The 14,583-nt window shown below is 30.2% G+C and overlaps 1 protein-coding gene across 1 annotated transcript in view; it reads right to left on the bottom strand.

Moving 5' to 3' along the window:
- The window catches only part of LOC145326377 (uncharacterized), a 68,059-nt gene extending 54,973 nt beyond the window's left edge, over window positions 1-13,086 (bottom strand). The window contains exon 1 of the mRNA XM_080169697.1: window positions 13,018-13,086. The gene's annotated coding sequence lies outside the window, so the exon portion shown is untranslated. The remainder of the gene's footprint in view (window positions 1-13,017) is intronic.
- Between the last annotated feature and the right edge of the window lie 1,497 nt (window positions 13,087-14,583).

Raw genomic sequence — 14,583 nt, forward strand, 5'->3', positions numbered from 1 at the left:
AATCATAAAGGTCTAGCGTCTATAACAATTTAAAGACTTTCTATGAAGTTTTTACAAATACGGGAAGGGACATACTGGTATTCAAAATATTATAAACACTTTCATTAAAATCCTTGGGCACTTTTAATGAAATGTTGATTGGTTGGTTCAAACTAGTAGTATCTAAAATCTTAATTCTGCAGCAGGGATAATTATGTTTACCATGATTGAATTGGTCAATTTATCGGCCATCATCTTATCAAGATGTCTAAGTTTGGTCAAGATGAAATTTTTAGGGTTTTTTTGGTGATAATTTAAGTCTAAATTTTTTTAGCACAGCTTATCTAAAATTTATTTTCCCCCAATATAATCTATATATATCAATTATTGTATGACATTTAGGCGTTTAAAAAAATAAATAATTATGGGTTTCAGGATATATTCAATGATTGTTGTTATCCTTGTTAGATAAAGTTTGAACAAAGCCAATGAGTTTGAAGAAAATAATGTTTATATAATTTTAAAATGCAATTTTTAAACTTTTCAAAAGAAAAGTTTGAAATGATTTTATTGAGTTGCATTTGAAATTTAAAATTATGAGTAATCACTGCAAAATTTAAAAATTCAAGGTTAAAAACTAAAAACAATTCTGCCTCAATAAAACTTAAACATTTTGGCAATATCACTATGAAATCTACTGAACCGAATAAACCCCAACCAACCTAAAAAATCTATTTTTAATAAGTGCTTGAGGATTAAAAATGTCAAACAATATTCCTAAGCCTATAAATAGTTACACAATCTCCTATAAGGACAATTAAAGACTACAGAAGTTCAAAGTAGATGCTTTTGGTACGAAAATTGTCTTTAAATCTTTTATACTACGTTTTCTTCGTGCTGTATTTTCAAACAGACAGACATATGAAATTATATAAGGCATCGAAGTATTAAGGAGAAGGGGCGGAGGCGTTTTGTATTTTACATTTTGATTAAATGGGCTAAACTACCATTTTTCAAGGGCAAATTATACTTTTGTAAATACCCCAATTAATCTTAGAGTTTATAAAGAAACTATAAAATTTTAAATTGTTTTTAAGGCGCCTAGAATGGGATATTTTATAAAACAGCAAGGACGTCAAATATCCCTGCGTCAAAGGGGTTTACCCCTTTCAAGATTTAAAAAATATAATCCCAGTAAAATATAAAAAGTGAGTGTTGATTTATGCTTGATTTTTAACACACATATGCAACATATCTATAAAATCTATCAAAGCTGTTATAATTTCCTTTTTTATTTGGAAAATAACAGACTTATTATGGAATAAGTTATCAATGTTGGTACAAAATTGACCTAGAAACTGTCTGCTAGAAGCTGGGTTTAAAGTATAATGTTGATATCTCAACCACTAGGAGATTTTATCAAAAGTGTAGCTACTCATTAACTAAGGCATGTCCTTACACAAAAGTTGTAGTATGTCTCATTGTTTGTCTGTGTGTCTGTATTACATATTAAAAAAGAATAATACCATATGTCGTAAAACAGTACCTTTGTTAAAAAATCTGCAAAACCGATTTTTCAACATTACTTTAACTTTCCCAAATTATTAGTTGTGGCCAGATTAATCCTCCTATTTAATCTAAAACTGCTCTAGTAGAACTATTACTGCTCAATTTACAAACTTAACTATCCTTGTTAAAAGCGAAGCTTTTCTATGATTAGGGTCAGTCAGTCCGTACGTCCGTCAGTACGTCACAGTTAGCTTTTTTCGTTAATTTAAACAGGTTAGAATTGTTCTATCAATTCAAAACTTTGCGTGATGATTCCTGTAGTAGTTAGGTACAATTCAGAAAACATAGCAACTCTATAATCAATACCAGAATGTCCTTTTTTTTAAAAACAAATTTTTGTATGTTAAAATTATCGGATTTTTCAGATTTTTTGAAAACTGATTCCTATTACAACAAGGTACAATGTTTTAAGCGAAGCATCTCTATAAACAAATCCCAAAAATGTAAGTATGTCCTTAAACAGTATCATCTATTTATGCAGTTTTGCAACAAATTTACTTACAATATTGTTTGTACTGATGCATTAATATTCTGCTAATTCAGTTCTGACAACATACAAGTGTTAATGTTTGTTTGTCCTTCCATTTCAGAGCTTCGCTTTTAGGGATGTTGTCATCCTTGTTTTATAATGAATAATTAATACCACAGTGAGTTTACAAATTGATTCAATATACAGCTCTATTTAACATTAAATTTTAATCCTTTTAGTCCTTGGCCTTTAGGGCCTTCAACCCAATAGGGGATTGGTTTCTTATATAAAAAGAAAAATTCTTTTACAAGTGAGAATTTTTTCTTCTTAAAATAGCCAAAAACCTACCCTGAACAAAAAATCTTTCTATGAATGAAAAAATAAATTAACATTATAATTTTTCAATTAAATAAGGAACAGAGAAGTGAATTATTTTGAATTCTGAGAAAAATGTATTGTTTTTTATTTTGTGTTGTTTCAGATTCCCAAAGCTTGGAAAAGATTCTCACCAATGTTCACAAGAATAGGAAGCTTGCAAAGTGGTGTGCTCACAAAGCAAATTAAATTAATAAACCCGCGACTGTGGCGTAACTTGTAGCGCATCCACTCGTTGTCGGGAAGGTGATAGGTTCGAATCTCGGTCCGATATCGCGTCATAACTAAAGACGTTAAAAAAGGTTCCTACTGCTGCTATATAAGTTGGGAAAGAAGAGGGAATGCCTTGGGCCGAAAGAGGCGCAACTCATTACCATGCACTTGTTCAGTTAGGACTTATCAGACAAAAGTCGTGCAATCAAAGGGTTGGTTGTCTGTAGGACGTTTGGCGGCGTAATCATACACTTCAGGTGCAAAATTTGGTTTAGAGATAAACCAAAATAACATCTAATAGTGTATCCCGTCCTATATAGGTTATGTCCTGTTATAAATAAAATAAATAGGAAAATGAATGTCATTCTGAAAAGATAAAAGCATGCTTAATTGTTATCAATACTAAAAAAATTACAGCATATTAAAAATATTTTTTTTTATAAGGTATTAACATTCTCTACTAAATTTCTTTTCAAACAGATTCTCAAAATAGGAAAAAATGTTCGCTAATTTGATTTCCAGCATTTTTTTTGTAAATATTGTATTCTATTCCTTCTTATTATTTGATAGTCCACTCTTAAATTCGTTGTTCCATAGTTTCCGCCAATGCATTGTGTCACTTTTAAAACTGCAAAAGTTTTTATCAGTTAAGCAAAGAGGAATAAGTAGTTATTGCTTTAATAATAACTAGTGGCTACGCCACTAGAGGAAACTAGGGCACTTAAAGTGGGTGGGAGGGAAGTCGAACCCCTCCCATCTTTTATTTTATATTTTTTAGGAACCAAAATTAGACAATTAATAAAAATATACTTTTTTCAGAATTGAAGGCTCACCCTTAAGATCCCCGTGTTGCTTCGACAATGTGGTTTATGCAATAATACAAAAATAAGGGTGTTTTCGCAAAACAGAAAGTGCTTAAACTAATCTTATACACTAAAGTATAGGGGAGTGTGTGTACAGTAAGATCTAAGAGACCAAAATATATGTTTAAACAAGACGTAAAAAGTCAGAAAATAGATATTGATATATAAACAAACTAGTCCCTAAAATTTTATCATAAAATGTTGGCTTTACAACTTTGGGAACTTTGGTGAATTTTAATTATTTATTATAAAACTGAGAAGCTACACTGGAAAGAAGAACCGTGAATCGGATCAGTGGTGTGAGCGAAATCCTTCGCTACAGACAAAAAAAAGCTTATTATTTTATATAATAGGATAGTAAATCAAATCCCATTTAACTTATCAAAATTATTTTTTCGAATATTCAACAATATGCTAATATGCGGGTATGAATGTACACCAAATAGCCTGTGCACTTTTGTGAATCATGCACTTTTTTTCAAACATTGAAGGATTATGGTATAATAAAACATTTTAGAATGGTCAATTAATTTTAATTACGTCGATTTACCAGCAACCGATCAAAGAAGCCGTTAGCAACCTACATTTTTTTCTGCTTTAAAATATTAACAGTTTTAATGACAGAAAGATGTTCCTCTAGAGAGCTTTTCAATTATTAATGTCGATAACATGACATATTATTAGTGTACAATAAGTCGTAATTGGCCTAAATTGACCATGTAACAGTATTCTAATCAATATTAAGGTCCCATGTTGACTAGGAATTACATTTTTTGGGGTGGGGGTTTATAGTACAAATTTTGAAACTGGTCGTTAAATCAATATGATTTTTATTCTTTTTTTGAGAAAGGGTGGGGAGGGGTAATATAAAAAATTGTGTATGGAAAAGTTTAACAATTATTATAAATCTAAAGTCTTTTAACTAATTTTTGAAGGGGGTGATAATCTGTTATATCGTTAGGATATTTTTAAAGACAATAATGAAAAGAGAATAAAAATGTCTATTCTACATTTATTACTCTTTGCCTATTTCTTTTTCATTGAAAATATTTATGGAAACAATTTTGAAAGAAAAAAATAACATTTCAAGTTGCTTTTAAAAATACACTTTTCAGCTCAATATTTTATTCCAGGGAAAAGGGAATGTGATTCTGACAAACAATTATAAAGGAAAATTTCCCCCACAACCTCCTTCCCTTTTTTTCTCCCCCTTCTTATCCACTCCCCTTCAGTTACAAGTTATACGCCAACTTTACCCCAACAAAATATCAAATTTTGCGGCATTTTCAATTGGAATTAATTGGCTGAATAGCAGCCCCTGATTTTATTCAAGCAAGGGAGGGGTGATTATTATAGAGATTACATAAATCAAGGTATGAAGGACATTATAAAACACCAAAGAAACAAGTATTACGACGTACTATTGAAATTAATGTAAATATATAATAAAATATTGTTATTTACATAGCAAGGCATTTGATCCTTATAAAAGTAACAGGATGTCTGTATTTCTTGTGATTGAGTGTAGCAAAGAATCTGATCCGTAGGACCAGTATAGGGTTTGGGTGTGGGAACCTGCACCCTTCAAAGAGAGTACACATATCTTAGTTTTGAGATGAAACTAAAAATTGTATTGCTTGATTATAACCTGCATTGGAGTCGTTATCCAAGTCCCTTTTCCCTGAGAACCTCAAGCTTGAAGAAACCGCTACATATTAACAAACATTTAAATTATAAGGGCTCGGCAGCTGCGCGTCAGCCACCTGTAAGCCTTAGGAAAATCAAATTTTTAATATTTTAAAATTCAACAGAAAGTCTAAACCTTTCCCAAAAATGGCAATTTCTCTATTTAATTTTTTTTCAACGCATGCAAACAGGATTAAATTTTAGACTAGTCGTGGCTAAAGCGCGAATGCCGAGCCCTGCAATTCATAAAGGGTAAATACAAATTATTATAAAAAATGACAATAACATTTATGAGTCAAATTTCATTAGTTTCTTAAAGCTTCCACAAAAAATGTATTTAGATACATTTAACTACTAAAATGATTGAACTAAAGTTTAAGGAAAACCAAGGAAGAAATTCTAAAGCATAATTTTGGTTTATCTTAACTGATCTTTGGTTAGAGAATAAAGAGAATGAGAATTATTTTAATATGTATGGATTTCACAACTGTAAACTAATATTATGGCTTATGTTTTATTCATTAGTTTACTGTATCTTGCCTTCTTAAGGGCAACAACACTCGAAGGTTCTTTTAAGAGTATGGAATTTAAATAATAACGAAAAATATCCCTTTTACAAAGAGAAAAGAACAAATAGTATATAGAAGGACATTTTTATCTAGAACTTGAAATAGGTTTAGAATGCTTCAATCAATTAGAGTTAAAGCTAGCTTTACAGACAGATGGACATAAGTACAGGATGTGGATAGACAGACAGAGAGAGATGGTCAGTTTTGTTTATTTTATTTAATCGTGATTTAATATTTGTTTATAAATGTGAATGTAGCCAATCAGAAAGTCTGCAAGGTCAATCTAAATAATTTAAATTGTAGTGAAATTTTTAATTAACGCGCGCGGTATAACCATAAATGGCAGCGTTCCAGCCTACCATACATCGGAGAAGGTGTCGGGTTCGAGACTAGATACCATAATGCCCCATACTACAGAATTGAATATGACAAGTAGGTATAGGGAAAATGCTAGGCCATAGCTAGGAGCTTATTACCGTATATACATAGGACTTCTAGACAAAGGTCTTGCAGTTAAACGAGATGGTTAACTATTTGGTGTTACTTCACCTCACAACCCAGATAATTTAGAGTGTCCAATTGGGGACGATATCCTTACTTTCTTAAACATAAAAAAGCAAGTTGAAAAAATACGATAATAGAGGATAAAAAGTTGGTATAAAAGAGAAGAGGTTAAGATTGCATTATTGTACTTCTCATGGATAAAGGGGATAGTTATGCAAGTTATGTTTAGAATTTCATTCAAGATACTAGATAAAGGAATGGAAATTGTACTTCTCAGGGATGAAGGAGTAAATCATGTAAGTATAACCTTAGATTATCAGTCAAGAAAATGGAAAATTAATGCATTTCTTTAAATAAAATACTAAATATTTTCTAAAAATTTTGCATTCATCTGATTTGCTATAATGGAAGGAGAATGGGTTTTTCTCTAACATTAAATCTAGTTACTCTATAATTAACTATGTCTGAACGTCCGTCCGTCAGTCTGTACGTAACGTTATGGGGGAAATGTGATTTTCTCGACTGATACTTAAAATAGAAGGCTTGTCAACTTCTTGTCAACATTCGCAACACTATGGAGCATAAATTAATAAAACATCCATGGAAGTCGGACTGCCTTTTTCTTCAGATGAAAAATTCATCCCTATTTTTTGGTAAAATTATAAATCCCCTAATTCTTGATTCTCTGATTTCTCGTCTTGCATGACTACCACTGCCTACCATTTTATGCGGTTTCCGTAGCCAATAGGCAGACATAATCACATCAAATTAAAATACTGACAAAATCAGAAGTACATTGTAATGCTTGAGAATGTTATTCTTTAAAAACAACTCTGTGCCAACATTCGGCTATCAGAGCCGATGTCTCTTCAAAACAACCATTAAATGAAAATTGTGAATAATAGAGATCTAAGGCAATGTTGTTGATATCTAGAATAAGGAATATAGGTAACATCTGAGGACTAGAAACGTGTATTTTATTAGTCCCATTTTAGATATGAGTAAAAGCAATACTTAATGTTTTCTGAATTGCTAAAAAGACATTATGCAAAGCTGAAGAGTAACAGTATATTATGTTTCAATATGTAAAGTTTTTCCAAAACTTTGAAAAACTACAAAAGTATTAACTAATTCACAAATAAGACTAAAAGGAGATTGGGATTAATTTATCATTCGTGTATACCTTTATCCACATCTGGAGTAGCATGTATAATTAAAAAGTATTTAACTTTGCAGATTTTTGTTTGTTTTGCTTAAACGTTTTTGTATGAACACTTAATAGAAGCTTGACCTTGCAACCAGTCAAAGTCAAGGGGATAAAAAGAGGGAGGATTCAAGCAGAGAATGGTAAGGAGGTTACAGAAAAAGAGGGATAAAATATGCAAAAAATCAGGGTGCCACAAATAAAGGGGACTCAACAAAAAGGGTAATCTTTTATACACTAAAGGGGTTGTAAATATTTAGAATACCATTTAAGTGGTCTTAAAAAAGAAGGAATAGTTATTTATCGAATCAAATTATAAATAGCTTTCCGCGGATATAAAAATTTACAATTAAAAGATAAAAACCAGGCTTTTCATTCCCGAGATGCCGAAGGCACGGGCTAAAAAAAACTTGTTTTAATCTTATTGATTATACATTTTCATATTCGTAGAAAACTGGAAATAATATGATACGATACATGAATTTTAAGTGTGGCTGAGAACCGGTTCTTATCTACCGGATATTAATCGGTTTCGAAGCCATACTGAAAAAAAATATCTTTTGTTGAAAAATAGGAAAATTAAAGTAAATAGCTCTGTCTGATAGTTGTAATTATATAATAATGTTTAAACAAAATATCAGACTGAATTGTTTTTTAGTATCAGCGCAGCTACTCTACATTAAGGGTTGGATATGTTAGAATAATCCGATCTATTTCAAATAAGATAATACGAATATCTGTAAGGTAAGCATCGAAACTAGGTCAATAATAAAAAAAATAACCAAAGAATCCTTTGGGTTGACTCAAAGTGTCTAGTTGAGCAAAGATCCTAGTCCCCCTTTATATTGATAGTTAAATGATAATAAGAGGCAAGGGGACGAGGTAAGTATTGTGTATTAGTGTTTTACTTTAGATTAAGTTAGGTTACATTAGGTACAGGGGCGTCATTTTATTTGATAAAATATAATTTTTTTTGGTTGGGGGGGGGGGGGGGTAATCTTTATTTCATAGAGCCATTTTTTTATTTGGGTGGGGGGAGGGTTAAAAATTGAAAATCCAAAATTTTGGGGGTGCCTACGGCAAATAGTAGTCCCAAAGGATTAGGGAAGCAAATACGGGGGTTTTATTTCTGTGCTCGCCAGGCAATCTCAACGAAATCACTAAGAACATGTACGTTCTTTTCAGAGTTATTAATCTTGAACTGTTTAGCATAAATTAATGAAATATATGTGATAAGATCTTCCCATCAACTACTTAAATTTTAAATAGTGATTTCTAGAACAATTAGGTACAAACAATGAAGTATAAAAATGTAAATAATTATGTAAGAAAGATTAAAATCAAATTATTGAAACGTAAAATCTTTTAGTCCGATTTTCTTTTAAGAAAGGTATCATTCTTGTTTTTATTAAATCAATGATTGTGCTATTATCTCCTTGAAAATTGTTTTGGCTATTTATTATTGTCCAATCATTATAAGTTTTCAATGAAGAAAAATTAGATTAAAAAGGTTCTGATTGTGTTTATCTACAGGTATGACCAAAATAATAACATTACAAAAATAAAAATTTTCAGCTTTCAAAGGCAATTCAATAAGTTATACTCCTTTAACTTTTCTGCCCGTCAGAAGTAGAATTTATTTTGACAAAATTATTTCATAATAAAGTAATTAGAAGAAAGCAATATTTTTGAATGGCGGATTGAAGTTGGATAAAAATACCTTCCCCAAAATAGTTATAAGAAATATCCTTATCGGTTCAGTGGTTAGATATCCTGTTTCTTTAATACATGGAACAATAAGAGACAAATATGACCATAAAAATGGGAAATAATAATGACATAATTGTATCTTTTCTGTACATTTTCAACTATTGAAGATTTTGACAGAAATTAGTAAAATTTATTGTCCTCATGTTGTCGTAAAATAATCATCCAGCTGTACACAATGTAACATTAATGGATTCAAATTGATTTAACCTTTTTGTCATTATGACATTATTTATTCAGGAAAGCTTCACCTAGCTCTCTAGATGGCTTTAGGTTGGTGTATTTCCAAAACATAGTCTGAAGATATTAGAATTGTATACCCAACCGACCAAAATAAGGATTAAAAGAAGAACTCAATTGTTTAATCGGTTTATATTTTTTTAAAAACAGACAGATAGACAAATACTCTCTTTTAAACCGACGCCAATATAACAAGGATAACATAATATAATAAGTATAAAACAAGAACAATAAATTACAAATGAAGCAATTTTAAATATATTATGAACATTAGTGTAAAACAATAGAGGGGGAAAGAATTAAACAGCTGTGTGTCCCAAACCCGAAGACCCTGTGCCGACTTTCAATTGGGTCTTTGAAAATCACCCAATAGCGTTGAGTATAAAAACACAACAAGGTCGCAACAAAAGAGCAAATGCATTTAGCTGGCAGACGTAAAAGGTCCCAAACAAGGAAATCCAAGTAGTTATGCGTCTACTATATATTTATTTTTCTAACTTGTTAGAAATTTATATAATATGATAATCTTCACTAAGATATGCCTGACGATCCAAATTGTTTAAAATTTGCTAAATATATTTTCTGCGCTCTCTCAATTATTGTTTCCATTTTGTTCAAATAATAGGACATACTGACAGACAAACAAATCTATAGAGTAGCTGCGCTTACTATCCAAAAGAACAACGGAAATATGTTGTTTACAAGTTTAGCTTGTTGAAAAGAAACAAAAACAATGGTCAATTAAATAAAGATTGTTGTAGATTTCACCAACAATAAAATTTGAAACAATAAAAGAGTTATTAGATTAGAGATCCATGCAACATAATATCATTTATTCTTATCAAAATTCTATAACTAATATTTCACTTCTTTGATTTTAATTTTCTTTCTCCCTATTACTAGTCTTTTTTTTATCGCCCCCCCTCCCCTTCACCTTTGTATGATCTTATTAACAAGATATTTACGTCGACAAAATTAATCATAATGATAAGTTGATATAATACCAGCTATAACTTATTATCCTTTTAAAACCATTTATGACTTTACCACTGAACCGATATGGTTCTCCTTTACAGTGATGCTTCTTAGAGGTCACAGGACGGTTTTATGCTATCTAATTTTCGTCAGAAGTTTGGTATGATTTTAAGTCCTTCCATATCCTAGATGCTAGGTGCGCATCCGCTAATGTTTTTAAAGTAAAAATCCTCTATTTCTTACTAAAATCATGAACTTTATAAAACATAAGTAAGTACCATTTATTACATAGTTTTTTTTATATCAAATATTAATTTCAGCTTCTTGGCAACTGTTTATAACTTAGGAAGGATAAAGTATACATGAACTGTATTGTTAGTGTTACCACCTTTTTTTTGGATGATTTTCCTTATAAAGTTTTAATCGCGGATTTTTAATTGTAAAATTTTTTTATCAAAGCAAAGATATAACACATTTTGTTCGTAAAGCTGCTAGAGCATACGGAATCTATATAAGATAGTAAGCGCAGACTGATAGACATCCTGTTACTTTTATATAAGGATATATATTAAGCAACATATTACAGATAATTAAGTAATTAATATGATCATTATCATAATAGTTTTAGAGGCAATTAGCGAATATATTAATTGTATAATTATGCTTTTTCTTAATGACTCATGATTGCAATTCTATTGCAAAAATCTTTTAAGTTATCAGAGAGAGATAATTCAGGTTAAATAAATTTACAACCCTTTCTCCTTTCAAAGTGTACCAGTTAAGAAAGGTATAGTTTCAAACTTTTAACGGTTGCCTGCAAAAACGTTGGAGGTAAAGTATATTTTCAATCCAGTTATTTATTTTTGACATTTTCCCCATTTTTATATGATTTTTTTTTCTTGAATTAGACAACAATATATTTTTCCTTTTACTTTTTTAAATGTCCATAAAATATAAACCTGCGGCTATTTTAAAAAAAGAAGGAGAGTAGACAAATCAAAATTTTCCAATGTCATTTTAAGGAAGTTAAATGGATTGAGATAAAATTGCATGTACCAGTGCAGTGGGGCGTTTGCGTGGTTTATTATTCACTTTGGCAGATTTTTCACTATTAAATTCTATGTTTGATAAATTAAACTACTGTTTCCTTCGGGAACCAAAGACTTAATTCTTATATTTTGGGAAAGATTCAATATGTGGATCATCTCTTTTTGCTTATTTCATAGTTTGCATAATATGTAAAAGAACTTGAGAAAATATGCATTGAAACATTCGTTGGATTGAAGTTTAATTTAGTAGTTTTTTAAAGAGAGATGAAAAAATTAGCCATATAAGTAAATATTATTCTGTTCATGCACCCCACTATGTATGTACAGTATAGTTCTATATAGTTACCAGCAAGTATTTCAAACTATGGAGAAGAGTTTAGAAATGATATTTTTCTTTATATTTTACCATCATTAGGAATTATTTTGTCGTATTATAACCTGTTAAAAGGCCTACATTAAAATTATTGTCGACAAAAATTCGTAAAAATATTACAAGATATTATATAAAGTGCTCATTACTGAAAAATTATCGACAAAATAATTATATTTAAATAACATTTGATAACCTATGTTGATAGAATTGGACAACACATTGTGTTGTTATCATTATAACATAAATATTTCGTTATTATGTCATTCGACTTTTGATATATCGATATTATTTCAGCCAAGATCACTTTTTATCAGTCGATGTAAAACCCTGATATTGGATGTTGATAGAATGCCGAAAACTTTGAAAGTGCAGAAAAATTACATCAAATTTTGAAAGAGAATTTTCGGTTTTTAAAGATTTCTTGACTACATTTAAAAAAATAAATTTCCAAAAAATCTTTCTCCATTTACTAGTTTATCTAACATTTAAGATTGAAGCACTGCATCATAAAAATTTGTTCAACTCATTTCCAAAAATCCAGAACAGTGGCTGCAAAAAATTTTGCAAAAATTTTATACTAATTTTTGGTGGATACAGGTCTACAAATGACTCAAATATAAAATTTCTTGATTTTTTTTACATTTTTATAGTAGCAAAACTGCTCTACATACCAAATACATCTGTCAGTTGGACTATTGAATTGTTCCCCATGTGTATTATCCATTTTATTCTATTTTCCAAATTTTTATATTTATCTTTGAAAGTTATTTTACACTTCTTACTTGAAAATTACAATACATTATATAGTGTGGGGAGAAATAAGGCAGGAATATAATAGGATAAGAAAATGGCCGATTAATTGATGTACATTCCCAATAATGATACATAAAATTACCCCTTCTGTAGATTACAATTAGTAGTTAAAACGTTTGGAAACTCAACTTAATGAACCAACCACTCAAAAATCAAAAAAGTCCCCAAATTTTTTGAGAATGAATAAGAAAACGTTATTATAAAACTTTGGGGACTAGTGTAATAAACATCCCAATATCCCCTCCCTCCCTGGAATAAGATCTTATAATTTGTATAAAAAACCACGGAGCTTTTAATTTTGTTATTATAAAAAAGGTTCCGAACAATATCCATCAAAATAGACTACAAATTCAGAGATAAAAAACTTACCTATCTAAAATAAGAAAAACTGGGTGGAAAAAACTAAAAGCCTTTTAAATCACTCTCTCATTTTTATCTGAAAAAAATAATCTTTCTTACACATAAAATTTTAAAACTTCCCATAAAACAGCAGAAATTTTGCTATTTATAATTACATTATATCGGATTGATTCCTTATAAAAATAGCAATATTTCTTTCGAATTTGGCTATTTTTTAGCATATTAATTCGTCACTAGATAAGGGAAGGTTGGAAAAGTAGACTAAATCCACCTTGATATAGCCACAAAGCTTCCATGTAAAGTATAGACCTATTAGAACTTACATTTCCAAGAACTGTAGCTTTAAAAAAAAACAATTATTTTTTATATGTTTCATATGAACGTAGCATAAAATTTACTTGACCTTGTTCTGTAGTCTTTATTACACTATTCAAACCATATTTGGAATACAATTTCTAATTTAGACAGACAGGATTTAAAACAGTCTACAAGATTTTTTACAACGAGAAATTACAATTATTTACGATGTATTATAGAAACTAGCGGTTGAGCCCGTAGCATTATTTTTAAGGAGGAGGTAGTAGCAAAATAGTCTAGAATGATAAAAGATTTATAAAAAAATAATAGCGTGAAGCATCTCAGGACCTATTTTAATCTTTCCTTAAGGGGAGACTCAACCGGTTCAGTGGTTAACAAGAACAGGCTAACATAACCAAAATCCTTACTGCTTTATATAACAAGTTTAGCTTTTCTTTATCTCAATAATTTTAAATTGATATAATATTGGGGTAATCTTTGACCACTCCTATTTTATTTATAACTTATTTGTCGACACAATTAAGGTTAAAACTAGCATTGTTCAAAGAGCCTTAATTTAATCATCAGGAGGGGTAATTTTGTTTATCATTAATGGGGATGAATATAAATTTACCGACCATTGTGTTATATCTTTCTGATTCCTTATTATCTCTTTAAAGTAGCTGTTAGTGAGATACTAATGGACCACATTTATTCTGTAAATAATGAAAGTGGAAAAGTACTTAAAATTCACTAAAATGGTTTTTAATGCAAATACAAGAACATGATTACAAGTTATTTGATGCGTTAACATTTAACAATTTACGTACATTTATCATTTTAAACAAGTGTTCTTTCAATGTTGTATATTTATTTTAAAAATAAAGGTCAATTATATCCATAGTATAGCGACTGCAATTACCATCTATAAACAAACAACAGCAAAACATTTTTTTCTCATTCAGTAAAGGTTACGTTCAAGCAGTCGAAATAAAATTTGGGATCAAAATTTGTAAGGGGTAGGGGAATATCTCGAAAAAAATATAAAGTTTCTGATCCTTTCTAATATAATCTAGGGAAAAATTGAAAAAGCATTATCTTCTATAATACAAAGTAGAACGATGTCTGTCCGTCTGTCCGTCTGTCCGTCTGACCGTCTGTCCGTCTGTCTGTCCGTCCGTCCCTTAAGATCTTGGTAACCACTGAACCGATCGGATTCTACTCTTCAGGGTATATACCTATTGGTCCTGTGGTGGTTTTAAGCTATTTTCTTGGGGG

This window comes from Acartia tonsa, chromosome 8 (genome assembly GCF_053477335.1).
Source record: "Acartia tonsa isolate MP-2025a chromosome 8, ASM5347733v1, whole genome shotgun sequence".
NCBI lineage: Eukaryota > Metazoa > Arthropoda > Copepoda > Calanoida > Acartiidae > Acartia > Acartia tonsa.